The 17,285-nt window shown below is 34.3% G+C and overlaps 1 protein-coding gene across 2 annotated transcripts in view; it reads right to left on the bottom strand.

Annotated features, from left to right (window-relative positions):
• sha (shavenoid) overlaps nucleotides 1–16,824 on the bottom strand; it is an 82,200-nt gene extending 65,376 nt beyond the window's left edge. Inside the window, exon 1 of one of the 2 annotated variants that reach the window (XM_011643092.3) lies at nucleotides 15,395–16,824. The gene's annotated coding sequence lies outside the window, so the exon portion shown is untranslated. The remainder of the gene's footprint in view (nucleotides 1–15,394) is intronic. The other variant, XM_089072435.1, reaches the window with a different exon arrangement.
• Between the last annotated feature and the right edge of the window lie 461 nt (nucleotides 16,825–17,285).

Raw genomic sequence — 17,285 nt, 5'->3', positions numbered from 1 at the left:
TATTACAAATTAATAAGGATGAAGAAATCTGAAATCTCGAGGTTTTATCACGATATAAATCTTCAACAAACAAACACAGAAACTTGAATAAAAGAATTCTTTTATACCGATTGCAATTTTCACATTCATGTTAATGCATTAATTAAAATGGCATTACACGTTTCGTAGTCCTCACAATATGTCCCAAACTTATAACCAATTCTCTTCCTGTTTTCAGTAAGGCTGATTTTAGTCAGATATAAATTTTTTGCTAAATAAAAATCTCGTAAAAACTAAATAAAAATTCTATACAATAATAATTCAAAATTTATAGAAAGTAAACAGAGAACTGTATACAAAAATAATGTATGAATAATTAAATGTCATTTATACCTAATACATAATTTCTAAAATTTAATGGCTCAAAGTTGATTAATTTCATATCTTTCTTCTTTAAAATTTTTTTTAATAGATATTAGAGCTGTAGTAGAATTTAACAGTTAGAAATAAAATTAATAACATCATTGAATAGTTATAGAATTTTACAGAACAAAGAAATTTAAAAATCCATTTCAGTTATTAAAGACACGAGTTGAAATCTGTATTAATGATCATTTACTAATCAGCTGTAGAAATCTTAAGCATAAGCCTCAAACGTAAATGAGATGGATTAGAGATCGAGCGTATCACGTATTCACCATTAAGCCTTTTCTTCTCATTTAAATTCATAATCCATTGCGCATCAAAAAAGCCGTCATCTAATTTAAAAGACGACTTTTATTTTCATGCAAGCTTGCCCACGCCGTTCGGCGCTTTTTATTCGATAATAATCGGAATGCTACTTGTTAACGAGGTTCCCGAATCTTAGGAATTCGCTTGAGATTCTAAAAAATGATCATTAAAACGGTGAACGACATCGAGAACCGCATGATTTATATCGTGGTGTATCCTCGCGCAATCAACGAAATTAGTGTCTGCATTGTATGCGATGAAGAAAGACAAAGTTAATTGTGCTTATATACATGAGTCAAAAGCACCGTCACTTGTGACTTTGTGCAGATGTCGAGGAAGATTCTTTGGAACGCGAACGAGAAGTCAAGTAGATGTAGCACCTAACAAGAAAAGAGCGCGATTTAAACACGCCATTTTTGGGACAAGCGGTAGGCCATAAATTTTCGTCAAGTTAAAAAAAAAAAACACTTCACTCTTTGATCGCGAAAATGTCACCAGCGAGATGTTAATTTAAGAAGAAACCTTTAAGAATGAGATAGTTCTTGTCAACACTGAAGATAACCTTTAGATTTTAGCCGAAACATTTGTTTTTTTTATATTTTGTTATTTAATTAGTTAGTATATTTTACATCCCGTTTGCGTTTATAAGACCCTTTACTTTTTTATCTATTTTTCAATCTATTGAATCCTATCGATTTTAGTTTGAAAAAAACAATTTATCATGAAAAAGTATATATTATTCTTTACATGATACATTTTTCTCTTCACCAATTCTTTTCTTTTTATCCTTTTCGGTTCTTTCACATATAAAAGATTAAAAATGACACAAATTATGTACATATAAATCGTATTCTTCCATCTTCTTCTCTCTTTTTCTGTTCTTCTCTTTTACAATATGTTTTCCTCCGTTCGTGCGTGCCTGTAAAAATGTGATAACATTGTCGCTTTACTAAAACGACAACGACGTTTCGCTTGACCAAACGGACGACTCCGCATATTCACTAAAAATCATTCGAACCCGATATATAAAATATAGACTACATTATCTCGAATGATGAAATAGAATCCGTTAACGGCGATGATACACGATCAATTTATTTCGCCACGTGAAACTGCTGCGAGCGAAATAATGGATAAGTTTAATTATAAATGCGATATTAATCGATGCAAAAGCGGATTCGTCATTCGAACGGCGAGTCTATCGTCTCGCCTGCGTCATCCCGACGTACTAATTATACGCGTGATTCGCGTGGAATGTCCTGCAGCACTGGTCGTTAAAATGATAATCAACGTGGCTCGCGTCGTCGCGAAATGAGGAGATATCTATGCGCCCGAAGCGCGCTCGTGCGATCCATCGTGCGAAAGATCCACTAAAAGCCGACAACGATCTCTACAACGGCAAGACTCTGTACTCTGATTAACGACACACGTCAAACGCGAAACAATACCGGGAGGGGTTAATATATTCCCTTTATTCTACGAGCTCGTTTCAATACTAATGGATAAATAAACACGCTTGATCGGACACGTTTGCTGTTACTCGCTGCTGTAATTTTGTTGTTTTTTTCTTTTTCCTTTTTTCCGAATGTCCGATTGAAGCCTCCGGTTGAAAGATTGCGATAACTCGTGTGGAATAACGTGGTTAGATCATGCGATTTTTTTTCCTCTCCATGAAGTGCCATATGGTCGGTTACGCCGTCGGGTAACTGTTTATTTTTTAATCGGAATTTATACGACAATTTATCAGAGATGTTTATATAGAATCTCTCTTATTACATTAAATATGTATGACTTCTATTATTTATTATGTTAATGATCGAAGCAGCAGCGAGCGGAAGTTACTCGCGAAACTTTCTTGAATCGATGTAAAATTGATCGAATGTCGTTGTTTATGTATATCTGTCATGTTTCTTTATAAAAATGTTAATTTAATACAATCAACAATGTAAAGTAGACGCGACAAGAATAATCTATTGCTTAATAAGTGACAAATGCGACAAAAGTGACGTTGCTAATTTAAACCTTAAAGTTTTGAGGCGAACATTAAACATTTAGACGACAGAGGATAATTAGTGGATTTTCTCCTTTCTCGACGTGGACGACATCGTCCGTACGTTCGAGAGAGCTTTTTTTTTTGAATATTTATTAGAATCCTCCGTAACAGGTGCTCGGAGTTGCGGTAGCGCATCGCGATGTTCCGAATGACCGGCAGCATGCGTGACATTCCGTAAAGGCAAGAAATGGTTAAATCTAACTTATGGACACCGCGGAAGTCTGCACTTTTCAGTCGGATACTACCTACAACGGTACGGAAATTATGCTGGCGGCGCGTTCAGAGGCGAGGAATTTGCCGTTTACGCATCATGAACCGTCTTATAATATTTTCTTCCCTCGTTGTTGAAATCATACAACTTTATTCTACATTTAACGTCATAAAACTCGTATTTATAAACTTAATGGTATTTCACATACGTGGAAAGTAGACAGTTTTTTTGCTGAAAATAATTTTGTAATCATCACAATAACTGTGTAAAACATTCAGGCTTGATTGCTGAGAGTATTAAACATTTTTGCAATATTATTATCATGTTGCAGAGAATAATTTTGGACCAGCAAAATTATTTTTAAATTTGTAACCAAATTTTTAGGTACTCTAGCAAAACTGTTTTTTTTTTCTCTACATAGAGGATAAAAAATTGCTTAAAATTGATATTTTGCAATGTTTTGTATGTTTTTCATTATGCATACATTTTTTTCATCGAGAGAAGAACACATTATCGAACATATAATTTGTTATTAATATATAATGATTTTTATTGATAAAATAGTGGCAAATAGTAAAGGATGATTGAATGATTTATTTTATTAAATTATATCAGACGTTTAGATATTTATAACTTTTTGTTTTTTATACGCAAGTGCAAGTGTACTTGAAGCAACGGTAAACTATATGAATCGCGGTAAAGACCGGATTCATTCGGTAATTTATGCACGCGTGAAGAGTACGTACTCCTCTTCGAGCAGTCACCTGTATCTTTTCAGGGGCGTTGCGCTTGCTAGCACGTCCGTTTCATTGACGTCTTACGTAAAGGATGCGTATTCCAAGAAAACGGATCTCTCCGCACAGTGATGCACAACTCGCATCACACTCTGATAAAAAAAAAAAATTGTCTCTTTTTCTGATTAACGCAAAGAGAAAATAAAAATAAAAATAAAAAATCCTGAAATATTAAATTACAAAAATAAAAAACGGAAAAAAATTATTCTGTTTTATTTCAAATAAATATTGTAACGTAACGTTGCTATTTGAAGCATTCCGGTCGGGATATCACTTCAAATTGATCAGTCCATTCCATCTGGCTGCCAAGACGATGTAATAGATAATCGCTTGATCTTTATGTCACTGCTGGTCAATAAAGTGCAATTTAACAATTGATTGCAGGAAGAAAATTGTGCATCACTGGTACGGTACGTGATACGTGACAAATTGGTCGGCTCACGAGTATACGATCTTAGACCTTATGTACCTCTCAATTACTACCCCCAGCTGTGTACGTTAAATTATTTGACATCAGCGGCCTCAAAACTGCAACTGTAGGAAGTGGTACCGTGTAACCAATAATATATGCCAAAGAGATGTCCCGCTCCTTCATTCAATCAACGAAACAATGATCGGCCGATGAAGTTGCATGGTAGAATGGACATAACGGATATCTGCTGGATATCATTGTTTAGCAAGAAATATTGGCCGCTGGTTAAGCGATAGATTTCAACAATAGAAAGATACTTCGGGACATAAAGAAACCGACCGAACATTTTTAACAGATCTTCCTCTGCGCGATTTCTCGCTTGAAAAATAATTTTTAATAATGCAATATATTATGTAATTATTATCTAATTATTTCTATGGCATTTTTATACTCAATAAAAATACGGTAGTTAACGATATTTAATACTAAGTAAATAATTAATTTAGTTAATATCAAACGCTAGAAATTAATTAATTAGTATAATAAATACTCAATGTTATAAATAAGTTATTTTCCGTTGGTTTTACAGGCATAACAAAAACGTATCTGTAACGTCAAAAGTAATTACGGTGTAAATGAACTGATGTCTCTGACACGAGCGCAATTAAATTTCCTTTTCGCTGATATTAACGCTTTATTATATCAGCGATCGAGCCACGCCAGGCAGCAGTGGTGCGCGTGTAGACTCATCGAACCATAGTGAAACTCACTACATCAACGTAATAATGATTCATTAATTAATATTTATGCCCTGCCCACGTGGCCATGACGCTTCCTTTGCGTATATATTAATTCTAACGCGGTTGCATCCGCATTATTCACGCTCCGCGCCTTATTAAAGCTGCGGCTCTTTTCGCACAGAAAAAGAGAGAAAGAGAGAAGAGAACAAAAAACGAGATGATTTTATTTTTTTGGTACATCTTATCGTTCTGAATTTAATAACCTTCCTTTTGTCGATGCGTATCTCCGCCCGAATAACTTCATCTTGCTATTATTCCCGCTTTTCTTATTCACTTTCGATCGTAATTATCGATTTGGTTACCCTGTCGAAAATTTCCTAAACTTCGGAAAAAAACGATAGAATTTTAATATATATATATATATGTATATATATAAAAATATATAAAATATATATAAAAATGTATGAAGAAAATTTGCCAATATCTATTATTTTATATATATTTTAAAAATTTAATGTATGTATGTATATTATACATATTATGTATGTATATTATATGTATATATATATATATATATATATACATATATAAGTAAAGACTGTATAAATAGTTTGATCTAAAGTTGCATTAAGCAAAAGTTTATTTTTTTTTTAAATGTATTAACAAATTTTCTTCACAAATTTTTACATATATTTTATTTTTATGTACATTATGTATTTGAGAATATATAAAATATATATTTAATTTAATATATGTATGTATGTATATATATATATATATATATTAAATTTTTAAAATATATATAAAATAATAGATATTAGCAAATTTTCTTCATAAATTTTTATATATATTTTATATATTCTGAAATACATAATGTACATAAAAATAAAATATATATAAAAATTTGTGAAGAAAATTTGTTAATACATTTTTTAGAAAAAAAAAAATAAACTCTTGCTTAATGCAACTTTAGATCAAACTTTTATTTATACAGTCTTTACTATTCACATCCGGCTTTCGATAGATATTTGGAACGAGAAAACCCTATATTACACCCATAAATAAAGAAGACTCGCGTTTTTTTTTTTCGTAGAATTTCAGCACACAAGTTAAATTTATTTGTAGTTAATTACGACGAAGACTACTACTAGTAGCCGCTGATCGAGATAATGAGGGCATTCTAAGTATCGCATAATAAATAACAACGAACTACAAAGTACGTTGCTATGCCGGAATAATGTATCCACTGCCGTGTGTGCCATATAGAAAAAAAACATATCTGTGCGTGTTCGTATTGATCATCGCGCCGTGACGTTCGTATTAATGCGCCCGATTCCTCGACTTTTTAACAGAGCTCTTCCTCGCTTGTCAAAATGAATATTATTCAAGATAACATAAATTTCGTAAATGTGAAAATAAAATGAATAATAATTTTTTTCTCATTCACATTTCTTAATAAATACGTACCAAAAATGAATGAATAACTATATAATAAAAGCTTCGTATACATTTATGAATAATTTATGAATAATTTTTTTGTTAAAATGGATAAAGGGACATAAAATACCTCATTTTTTAAATACACATGTGAAAAATACATTCTGATAAACTATTCGTAGCAACGTGATTCATTTCCGCCGCCTGTAGCGTAGATCGAGATAACAGGATCATAAAATATCGTTCGTTCTGCGCATCTCCTTCTCGAATAAACCTGCTAACAGGCGCACACTTTCCGTTTCAACTAGTCCAATCCCGATGTAAATGTACATGCTTTATTATACGGCGGATACACGAAGGTGCGGTGTACGTCGACTAGAAAATGAAAGGGATTCCGGCGAGAACGATAGCGAATCAGTCGAGAGAGCTCCAGAATAAAGAATTTACATGTAAGTAAGGAAATCATCATCAGCTGAGAAAAAAAAACGTGTCAGTGAATCGAACAGATGATAATTAACAAAGTTATTAAAATGAACACGTGGTGATATTTTTCCGTCTTGATGTCTATTATCTATTTTACGATAGCTTGAGAAAGTTTATTTATGAAGAAGAAATTGTGTAAGCTTATATTGTAAGCTTATAAGCTTAATAAATAAAATAATATATAAAAATTATATACCAATAGCGTGATATATAATTAATTTACTTTCTTCTTATTTCTATTCTCTTCCTTTTCTCTTTTTAATAAAATATAGACATCAATTAAAAATACTGGCACGTTACGCTATCGTTACGCTGAACTTGCAAATATTAATTCCTAGAAAAAACATGTGTTCTAAAAAGTTCTAAGTATTGTACACATGGTACATTTGTACCATATATTAAGTACCATATATTAAACAAATAATTAAAAAAAAAAACGAGAATGTCTCATTGATCATTTTGCTCTCATGTTAATAATTTATTTCAAGTTTCTACCGTCGTAATTTATCGACGGTATTTTACGGATAAACACCGCGAGTGATATCTCACTAGCCCCTGCCGCCGGGCTCATCATCCCCGATCGTTAATCACACGTCCGATTTTTCGTTTTTCGTCTTTCGGTAAGTCTTTCGCGAGTTTGCATTCTGCACGCCGCACCGCACATGTTGCAGCCACGACAAAGAGCCACGCAATTAACAGTTCTTTGATCGCACGCGGCGCCAATTGAAAATCTTGTTTTTCCCTTATTCTCCCGAACGCCACCGGGCTCCGTCGATATTGATTGGGATTTTTCCGCGCGCCCCTAATCCCCGCGACTTAACACCCCCATATGGCGAGCACGCGTTAAGCGAGCAACGCGCAACTCGGTGCATTTCACCGTAGTAGCTACATTTTAATAGCCCCAGACACGTAAAATCTCGTTGATTTATCAAGGCTCTTCCTATCGGCTACCGTAGGCGAACGCACACACGCGCTCGCTCAGCCAGACTCACAGAATAGAACGAACTCGGCCGTCGTGATTAATTAATCGCCGCTAGTTAATCAATCCACGCCGGAGTACTTCGGTAACTAATGATGGTGGTATGGGAAAAAGTCGGCGCGAAAGTTGCAACCACGGTAGGATTCACAGATTGCGCGGGTTCGCAATCTACGAATCCTACCGTACTTTCCTCGAGTAGACCTTTGTGTAAAGTGATAATAAATAACGTTGAGATAGCTATAATATTTTTAGTTTATCGAATATCGCATTGAATTTTTGTTAAATACTTATTTGTTTTTACTACCGTCGTGATTTTTTTACTTTAATCCGCCATCGTTGTGAAAAGGCAAATGATATTAATTTTTCATGTAGCTTTGAATTTTTATAATTTTTTTATATAAATTTTTAATCTCGTAGATTCGTAGATTTTGAAACTAGATTTTATCAAATGTATGATTTGATTGTGCAGAGTTCTTTCTTGCGTATTGTAAGTATTTTCCAACGCTCTTTGGAGCGAGCACCGTCCTGATTAAAGCGTCTCGTTAGCCGTTCCGTGTAAAATAATGCGCGCGGCCCATGTCAATGAAACACCGTGGTGCGTATAATAAAAGTAAAATTAAGATTCGCAAGATGCGTCGGGGTTAATAGCATATCATAACGACACGCACTTTCATTCTCGCAAGAGAACGTGCGCACTCGGAGAAATAAGGGTACTCGGGAAAAGAGAGAGAGAGAGAGAGAGAGAGAGAACGTCGCCCTGGTAATTAATCCATCATTGTAGTAGCGAACTTTGTAATTACTCACCGTTAATCACAATTTCATAATTGCTTGGATGGTCGCCGCGACCGGCACGTACGCACACTCGGGTTTCGATATCGTGCAAATTAACGAAATCAATCATCGAGTTTTCGAAGGCAGCCGATACGATCTTTAATTCCGTACGGTAAATTTTTCCAATCCGGCGCGTAATAACACGTGGGCGGATAGAGATTTTTTTCTGCTCATCTCCGTGCGATTATACTTTATGTGCAGCTACGTATAATCGTAGTGTTAAAATTATTCCGTGAATGAAATTCCGCGAATCGGCAATAATGGAGCAATTTATATGATTATTGCTAGCCCAATGATTATTGCTAGTACCCAATTGCCAATTTCCTCCTTGCACACAATATATCTTAATAGCGGAATTATATGTAATAACCGAACCTCGAATATGTCAAGGCTAAGAGAAGCCGCTATTCTCATTTTTCAAGCTAAAGAAGAAACCGTGAGAAATTTCATGATTAATTAGCTATTTTTTTAAGAGCATTAAAATACAACAGAGAAATCGAATGGATTCTCAGCTAAATGAAAAAGCAATAATGTAATAATCAATTTTTATTATATACGATGTTAATAATATATATGTAAAAATATTTTTTTCGGAGAGACTATTAAACACAAATTGGGATAGCGATCAATAAAAATGTAATATTTATATCGTAATATTTTTCTATAAAAATTATTAGTCACAAAATAATATAAAATTTTTAATATTTTAACTGTAATAAAATAATCTTATAATTATTTAATTATTAATTAAATAATTTAATTTAATTATTATTAAATGAAACAAAAAATGTAACTATTATTAATTTGAATATTGTAAGATATTCGGTTCTTCATTCTTGACAATTATTTCGATTTTTAACAGTTTATTAGTTTATTACATATAATTCTATTAAAGTTAACAAAAACCTATATAAAGTTATGACATATCCGTGCTTTCGATTTCTCACATATTAATAATAGATCATTAAACTTCCAAGGTGGCAAGATGCCATTAAACCTCCGTCGATTATATCGTGCACGTAATTAAGTCGTTGAACAAACGAGATGAAGAATATTGTAACACTCTCCATTCATACAAGTAAAAGCATTTTATTATTCTATAACTAATACAAATCTAGTGTAATTCCGGTCTATAATTCAATGTGCTATATTCTTCATATTTTTTCCAAAGCAAAAAAAAATATTTCTTATTAAAACTTAATTGTATTAATAATATAAAAACTTAATAATATAAAAACTTAGATTGCTCGGTAAGGATTTATTTCTTATTTTTGATATCAAATGTGCATCAATATGAACGAGGTGACTAATTGTAAGTTTTTTTTAATTAGAGAGACCATAAATAAGAAATGAGTATCGTTCACTATCCCGATCCATCTTGCAAAGCACATAAATTTAATTCTTGCTCTTTAATTATTTATTATTATTTTTTAAATTAAATCATGTCTTACTTCTACTTTTTCTCAGACCTTTATTGCGCTATTATTCGCTAATATTCGTGTTTGTCTATGTATGATGTATAAATGTATGTCTCTTGCAATGTATTGTAGCTCAAGTCAGGTTCGCTAAACTTAAATGACTGTGCGGATCCCTGCGAAAGAGATGACGAAGTACGGCAGTGAGCACTTAATGCCATCGAAATTGGCTACCAAAAAGTCGAATAAATAATAACCGTAGAATATTATGTCGGATTCTTTCTCAATTTTTTTTCTTCTTTTTCAGGCCATAACTCCTGCGGTTGAATATGATTTGGTGTGGTAGTACCTTATATGAACCATCTGACGCGTCTTAAAGAAGACATCGATATTACCACGCGCGATAATATCGCCAAATATATTATTACGATGTAAGACACACGGTGAACGCAATGGCAGATATCGTTTTGCATGGAGAGGGATAATGATCTTTCATTTAGCGGAGTATACTTGTCACTTTGACGAACAGAAAACGGTGGAACAGCAGATAGACCGTTAATATGAGAAAAAATATTGGCATATTTATATAATAGCTGACGAAGATGTGATAGAACAAAGGAAATAATTCGTACTCGTACATTTTATATTTACACACTAATCCTTCAATTATATAGTAAAAATTAAAATTTTCTTACTTAATTTCTTTTTGACGAATAATTCTTTTAAATTAAATGTTTTGATTGTTAATTGTTATCTCTTTCACACAAATGTGAAAGCATGATGTTACAATAACGGATTGCTAAAATCGTTGGCTAATGTAATTAATCAAATTTGTTGTAAAGTTGCATTGGCAAATATAATTTTAAACAATCCGTCATTAGATATAATATGACGTTAAATAATGTTTTCTTTTATAGTAAAATATAAAATTTAATGTAACACGCGAAAATGTTTAGAAATATTGACGCCTAATGGCTAATAAGTTAAAAAAAGCTAAATCATGATTAATTTTTGATTCGAGAAGTTCCTTCATATTTTCTTTTGTGTATTGCTAAGTAACTGGTAACCTGTTTCAATGTTCTATGAATACAGCGCCGGTGAAAGCATTCACATCCGCGTGTATTGTCACCTTTTCCAAGCTGACGAGCAATAAATCTGTGTTCGAACATTTGAGCTTTTGACATCTCGTTGTGGTATAGGTGTCTGGAAAATTCGTACGACGTAAGATATGAAATATCTTATATGGTACGGATTACAATGCTTATTTCTTTTTTCAACAATCACTTGCAGCTTTCGTATGGAAATCAGCAATAATAAAGATAACTTCGCGCAAAATTGTTGCCAAAAATAATATTACGGTTACAAAAATAATATTACGGTTAATATATGTTTTTCATGCGCGTATGTGCGTGTAAAGTTGTCGTTGCTAGTTTCGATATCATATATAAAAGATTTTTTTAATTATTATTATCTGTTTTTTTTTCTTTTAATTAAAATTACACATTTTTTTTGAGACATAACAAATTTCTTCATAAGTTAAGTCTTTACACAAGCAATTGTTCCTTTCTTATCTCCGTAAAAAATGTTGTGAGATAAAACTATTACGTATGCATTATCTTTCAAGAATCGATACTTGAATCGTGAGAAACTAAGTCAGGCCGAAGTTTCAAGCAAATTTCATCTGTAAAGTAACTCAACTGACTTGTAATTGCAAATGTGACGTAACAAACGATCAAATTCGATTCTTTGAAGATTTGATTATTAAACCGTGTCGTGTCTCAAGACTGGTTTCAGTCGAGTTCTTCAGCAAAAACGACGGCTACAAATACAAATACAAGAGTAATAGTTCGAATAATCGATTCGCTCCACTTAAGGTATTAAGTTCGCGATGCTCATTTTTCTCGTAGCGACTGACGCGAGACAATCTTACAGATAATAACGCGTCGATATAACCAGTCGAGCGCAAAGTGAGAAAATCGAAACCATGAAAATATGAGATGTGCTCTATCGCGTCGGCGAAAACGAGGGAGATCGAGATGCATTGCTGTTCCTGATTTTACGTTCCTACGAGTTCCCACGAGAGACCGTGAAATCTATTCAAGGATACGTTCCTAGCGTTCAGGTTTGTAAGATGATACGGAAGCCACTCTGGTAAGTTATTCGCGTTGTATTCTCTATTGTGTGTTTTAATAATAAAATGCGTTACGCAGTTTTGATTCCGTCATTTTCTGCAGAATGAAGGTGGGATTTATTCTCAAAGAGAAACAATGTGGGAAACACGTAAGGTATTCTTGATGAGAAATCCTTTCGTTAATTATGTCGATTGATATTTCTATATTTTCGGGGAAATAATCATTCAAACGTGATGCAGTCGTATTAAAAAAAAATACGGGAATATGCGTAGAAAAAAATATAGCTGGAGAAAATGAAAGAATGAACATGAACGAAAACTCAGGATTAACGGAAACTGTGGCAGCTAATAATTTTAATGACTTACGTTGCAAAATAATTCATCAAAAATCAAAAATCAAAAATTTGATTAGAATCAAAAATTTGATTAGGATTCAAGAGAAATAAAAAATCGCGTAATCGACTGTTTTTAACCAATAGTCATTATTTTTTTTTTTTTTTTCAAAGCAATTAACATTCTTGGATGTAAAATAGCAGCCATTTAAAATTATAGAATTTACATTTTGTACTTTGTATGCTCGTAAATCATTATCATGATAATAAACTAAATTATTTTACATTATAAATTATTTTTCATTATTTTGTTCCATTCCAAAAAAAAAACTGTTAATTGTTAATTAGCATAATGCTATAAATAGCTCAATTCGAACTAGTAATACCAGTAAGACTAGTAGTACCACACAGGATTCAATGAGAAATGAGTGGAATATGCAAGAAATATAAATGCAAGGTCTACTAATCAAACTTTCGATCTCGATAATTGCATCCTCCTCGCGCGGCGCATCGAACGAGTTTAAGACTCGCTCGTTGAAGAAGCTGTCGGAAGAACAGACGAAAAACGAACAAGGGGAGCAGCAAGACGAGGCCAAGATCGAGGGAACTGGAGCATCGGGGCGTGGCGCCGAGACGGCCATCTGTTCTATTAGACGAGGCAGAGCGGACCTGCTCCTCTCTATGCACATCGGACCTCAGCCTGGCTCGGCAGTGCATCGGAATCTCGCTCGTCTTATTTTACGGGAATAAAGCGGATGAGTGCAGGCTACAGAGCGAGAGCAGAGTCTCTACGCGACCTTGCGAGGCCGTTTTCTATCTCGCATCGCGAGATCAGAGATCGCGTATCGAGGGAGGTAATCCTCGGATCACTCCCTCGTCTGAAAATGAGGGCAAAAGAATCTCGGAATTCACGAAAAATGCATCATCACTGTGAATCTTCTTCGGTTATTACGGATTTATTTTAACGACGAATTTGAGAAATGCTAATTAGCCGAAGATCGGGACACCCGGGTGTTCGGTATCGATATATAACAGTCGAGATTTTTTTAACGGTGCCGATGTAATATCGAGATATGTAATTGCTCGGAGTCCGTTGAGCGTTCCCTTTTTCACCGTAAAAATCATTATCAGAATAATAGGATAATAAAATTTGTCGGACTGGCCTACTTCGGTGATGATAACTCAGAATCATAATGAAATGTATAGAAAATTATTCATGTTCGAATTAAAGAAAAAAAAAATAATAAGATATACGCAATGTGATATCTAGATTAATATTTGATTAATAATGATTTTACAAACACATGATCAAAGTGGATTAATTTCTTTTTTAATTTAGTTTTCCCAACTTCATTGGGAAAAATTATTTATTTCCTTCCAGATACGAAATGAACGAAAGTACAATGTAGCAGCGCTTTATCTTTCAAGAATAAGATACCATGTTTAGAGAGTTGGTGCATATTTTGTCATAAATAAGCATTACAGTTATACTAACGTGATTTGACTTACGTCATTATAACTAAGTTCGAGATAACTAGAATTTTGAAACTTAAGATACCAAAATTATAAATTTCATAATTAATGATCAAAATACATTTTCTGATTTTTTAGATATCTTAAAATAAAGATAAAATTTAAATATCATTTAAGTATTCGAAGAAAAAATTAAGATTATGTTAATATATATGCTTCTTGCAACACATTATATGAAAATAATGTCTTATTATATAAAATCATTCCACGTTCATGTATTTGTTATTTTTTTATCTAAATAACATAAAATAAATTAAAAATCATAAAAATCAAATTAGAAATGTGAAATAAATTTTTCTTTTTATCATTACAAAATTTCATGTATAATTATGTATTATTGAATATATAATTGTGTATAAATTGTGTATAATTGCGTATAATTGTGTATAATACATTTTATTCATGCATAATGTTATTATAAAATCTGTCTAAAATGTGAATAAAAGAAACAATAGTTGTGTCAATACGCAACGATTTAATTGTTTGATTTTTGAATTTTGATATTTAGAAATGTTTGTTTAATAAAAATCTTCCTAAACACGAAAAAACATTATATGAGAGAAAATATTCTTTCACGTTTCACCTTTGAATTGAGACCAATGATTCAACCAAATCGAAGATGGTCGTTTCGAATGCTCGAATGATCGATGCTCGAAATTTCGCTAATTGATATGGAATGAGTCCGCGGTATTAAAAAATGATTTATATCGTAATTGGTATCAATATGATATAAATCATAATCGATACGTAATTGGATCGAACCCATGTCAACTTTTGCAAGAGTAAGTTGCACGATGGTAAGTCTTAATTATGGTCGGCAATTTGTCATACATGCAGTTCGTATAACTTTAATAACAAGCAGCCGAAATGATAATACGAAGAATTGGGCAAAGATATAAAACTCTCCAATTTATCGTTTCTTTAAATATTGCAAGTTTAATTGTTACATAAATTGTTAGCACTACGTTAGTAAACAATAAATTTAGTCAAACATATTGCTTTTTCCAATATATTGGTTTTGTTAAAAAAGATAAATTGACACAGACATATTTAACAGGAAATAATTTTCTTATTGAAATCAAATAAAAAAAATCAATAATTTATTTAAAGAAATAATTACCATAGCAAAATCGATTTGATAAATAAATTAATTCGTAAGTCTATTTTAAATACTTTGATATAATTTTAAATCTCCGTTTATAAAAATTGACCACAAGACACATTTGTTTATTTCAATAACTTGCAATTTTCGGTACAATAAATCGATGTTGAAGAATGAATGATTGAAAAAACGACAAGCAACATTGAAAAAAAAAAAACTACAGCACTAACCTGTTAAATGTCAACTGAACACGGCAGGCCATGCGATAAACTTCATCGGTTGTCGTAGACACTGCAGCCAGATGATCGACGATCCTCGCAGCACGTGAATGATGGTTTGTCAGGAACGATGATGGACGCGAGCCGTTGCGGTTTTCCTCGGAATCACCATTGTAATAGACGCGCCGGCAGACGCCGGTTAATTTTGGGACTTAATTCATTAGTTCCCCGTCGCGATTTTTCGATCAATTAATTAAACACCCGACATGAGTTAATTATCGACGGTATCTTAATGCGCACGTAGTATTAAATTTACTTTACATCGCGAAATCTTCAAGTACTCGTCTTTATGTCCACGCCAGTTTCTAAGGTTCAAGACTGAAGAACCAATCTTGCACTTTTCAATTATCGGATTGTGATAAAACCTTTACACTTTCCTCGCGTAAAAGGAGTTATGTTCAAAAATCGAAGTTTCTATCACGGATTTATGACTGAATCCTAATACTCCACTTGCTCTCGAGAGAGAGAGACAGCACCTTTTCTCTTCTTTCGCGTTCGTTTGTATAAATTTAAATGGGCCAAGGAGCTTAATCTTAATATGTTAAAACGTAGTAAAATTTTTTTTAAGCCGATTCTCATTTAAATAAATCGTTTCGCGAGCGTTTCTTGCTTCCGTTTATATTAGTTCTTGGTGGAAAGATATCAATGTCGCATGTTCTCTTCTTTCGCTCGTGTATTTCTTCTCTCGCTAGAAAGAGGCGGGCATCAGTGATACGACGGTAATCTCCAATGAAACTCAAAGCGCGTCGCTCCGTATTCGACCTCTTCTATTTGCTATTTTATCCAATCCGTCACGCAATGCCACGGCGAGCTCAATGTCAGCATCTCCAGACGAACCCTCTTAGAAGACTTCCTCTTCAGGCTCCAACGGTACACATTAGCGGTGGCATGAGAGACTGAATTTAAAGAATTATAGTCTCCTCGAAATTTTCCATCCTTCCGGGATCCTCTCACGTATCGAAAATCCGCTCTCCTGATTGAGAATTCGAGTTTCGAGGCGGTCCCCCAACAAAAGCCCCCCGGTAGAGTTGGCGCGCGTCAAATCGCAGGGATCGCCAGGGGACAAAAGGGAACCGTGTCCTGGAGTAGCGTCACGTGGCAGGGTGAGCAACGGAGGAGAGACTACTACAGTTTCGTGGTGGATCCGTGCTGCGTGGTGGTCGGGTAGTTTGTGGCTGCGAGCACACAAGTCGAGCCTACGACACGAGCTCGGCGGCGCTTCGCCGCTCCATCTTCGTCCTTGCGGCGAGAGCATCCTCGTCGCTCTCCCGACGTCTCTCGCTCACGCCGGCTCCTTCCCTTCGCTCTTCCGCGGGTTCTTCTCGCGCCGCGCGTCGCCCAGGAGATGAAGAGGCTCTCCCTCGTCGCGCCTCTCCCGCGCCGCTGACTCTTAGCTACACACACTTGTCTTTCTCTCTCTCTCTCTCTCTCTCTCTCTCTCTCTCTCTCTCTCTCTCTCTCTCTCCCTCCCCTCGCGACTAGCAACATGATCGTTCCCCGACGCGATATACCGGCGCGGGAAGGAAGAAACACTTCCTTATTCCGGCGCGCGTTCGCACGTCGCTTCCGAGTCGAATAAGAGCCGAAAGTAGCGTTGAATCTCATTCATCTTTCCAGTTCTGGCGAATTTTTCTATCAGATCTTTTTTCCTTCATGGTAACCGATCGAACAAATTCCAATCTGTGTAATATGCAAAACAATATATTGTTTCGAGGGCACTCGAAAGGAGGTCGACTTTCGCACGGCACCTTGTTGACCGCCACGACTGGCTAGGAAATAAACGCGACTGTCGTCGTGACAGTTTTCACGATCGACGGCGTCGTCTTTCACGGATGGGCACGTG

This window comes from Pogonomyrmex barbatus, unplaced genomic scaffold (genome assembly GCF_055798465.1).
Source record: "Pogonomyrmex barbatus isolate J1 unplaced genomic scaffold, ASM5579846v1 scaffold13, whole genome shotgun sequence".
NCBI lineage: Eukaryota > Metazoa > Arthropoda > Insecta > Hymenoptera > Formicidae > Pogonomyrmex > Pogonomyrmex barbatus.
The sequence above is the reverse complement of the archived record's forward strand: the minus strand, read 5'-3'. Positions and strand labels throughout refer to the sequence as shown.